This window comes from Alosa sapidissima, chromosome 22, assembly GCF_018492685.1.
Source record: "Alosa sapidissima isolate fAloSap1 chromosome 22, fAloSap1.pri, whole genome shotgun sequence".
Classification (NCBI taxonomy): Eukaryota; Metazoa; Chordata; class Actinopteri; order Clupeiformes; family Clupeidae; genus Alosa; species Alosa sapidissima.
Genome location: NC_055978.1, coordinates 31,387,338 through 31,389,805, shown reverse-complemented (window position 1 = coordinate 31,389,805; position 2,468 = coordinate 31,387,338).

The window sequence follows — 2,468 nt, the reverse complement described above, 5'->3', positions numbered from 1 at the left end:
GCGATTTCACTGGATCTAAACAAATCAATCTACCATTAGAAATCACCATAGCTGTGGCTTTCTTTATATATTTCAATCATTTTACAACGTTTCTAAGACGTTAGTATATATTTTTGTACACTGTAGGAATCACATATTACAACATATATTCATACCAACACAATCAAATTCGTGACTACAGAGTTTTATTTTAGCATGGGTTTCCTCCGTAAAAGAGACCTGCATGTAACTTCACAGCATGCGGTTAAAATCCTTAAATTCACGGACGTATTTGGCTTTATTTTTTTGGCAAAAAACGTCGCTCTTAACAGCCGCCAGTCTTTGAGAAGACGTGAAATATCGACTGGAATTTTGTTTCTTACTATTACACCTGCAGGGAATCCGTGTTATGTGGCAAAGCTGATGCCTAGCAGGTAAAACACGTTTAAATGGCTATAGCCTATATTTAAAACGAAAGTTTTAAAAAACGAAAAAAAAAAACAAAAAAACGAAAGTTTGTTTAGATCCAGTGATTCTGCAGTCATGGAAGCGTAATTGCCCATTTCCACATCTTAACATACTGGCTCTTTAAGCCCTACACTGTGTGACAGAGTTCATGTGTGTGTGTGTGTGTGTTTGTGGTGGAGCAGTGGTGTGATTTGTATGTAACCTGTGTGTGTGTGCGTATGTTTGTGGTGGAGCAGTGGTGTGATTTGTATGTAACCTGTGTGTGTGTGCGTATGTTTCATTATACTGGATGTGCACTTGTATGTAATTAGAGAAAAAGCACACACACACACAGAGAGCAGTCTTAGGTTGATAATGTTTATATATATACAAAGGCAAAAGCTGAGAACAGTCCACATTGGTATTCTTACACACACACACGGAAGGCAGTGGACGTATCCCTACACACACACACAATCAGAAAGGAGAGGAGCATCTCTTTTACTCATGAAGAGTGTGGGGAAGGGTGGGGTCGGGGGTCGTCGCCATAGAGACCGCGTGCCAGATACCCCTCTTGAGGGGACAAGGGATACAAAGGATTATGGGATAGCTGGGGGGGGCTGTGGAGGTAAAGTGCATGCCCACATGGGGCGACACATCTACAGAAAACACACACACACACACACTTAATGTGCTCTCTGTAATGTAGCTCCATGATTGGTCTGTGTCTTTATCCTTTAGCACAGAAAAGGGCACTTGGCTTAGGACCGCATGGCAGTGTGTGTGTGTGTGTGAAGAACACACAAACAAACACGCACGCACGCACACACAGGCACACGCACGCACGCACACACACAGGCACACGCACGCACACACGCACGCACGCACACACACAGGCACACGCACGCACACACGCACGCACGCACACACACATGGGACTAAATTATCTTGTGACTAAGTGATAAAATGTTACAAATCTAGTAAAGGGAGGATAAACACTTGTGACATCATAAGATGTGTGTGTGTGTGAGAGCATGTGTGAATTCATAACACTACATGTCAAAATTACTAGTATGACTATATGGCATTTAAAGCAAAGTGTAGGTGCCTTCTCTCTCTCTCTCTCTCACACACACACACACACACCCCAGCTGAAAGACACCACAGCCCCATGGTAAGGACGCTCTTGGCATGAGTGAACACACACACGCAGCATTTCAGAGACGACCCCCCCACACACACCTCAGAAAGGACACACAAGATTAAAAAAAAAAAAAAAAAACGAGATGCCATCATCTCAAAATTCACACATACACACCATCAACAGTCTGCATAACAAGTAACAAAAAACCCAGAGAAAATAACAGTATGAAAGGAGAGAGAGAAAGAGAGAGAGAGAAAGAGAGAGAGATTACAGAGGAACAGTACTTTTCTCATAATGGTACGAATGCTGAAAGAGAGCGAGAGAGAGAGAGAGAGAGAGAGAGAGAGAGAAAGAGGAACAGTACTTTTCTCATAATGGTGCGAATGCTGAAAGTCATTTGAGTTAACAACGGCGTTTTGACACTTAAACTTTCTCTTGTTTGTGTTTCAATACGTTAGTGTTGATGAGACGGACTTGGCTGCCATTTTGTTCAGACGGCTTGGTGACCCCTTGGCTTGTGACCAATCACACGAAAGCACTAGACCTCTCCTAGAGCATTGGGATTGGCTGGTTGTACTGTCATTCAGACGCTCTGGATCCGCCCCCATCATTAAGCATAGCACAGAATACATAACAACATCAAAATGAAAATCAAAATAACCAGGTGGGAAACCAGAACCACACACACACACACAGGTGCTGGAGACACACTCAGGGTTGAAAGTGTGTGTGTTTAAAGTGGTGGTTCAGTCAATGTCCAAAGATGTTCTCTTATATACACGCACACACGCACGAACGCATGCGCGCGCACTCGCACACACACACACACAAACCCACACACACACACACACACACACACACAAACCCACACACACACAAACCCACACACACACACACG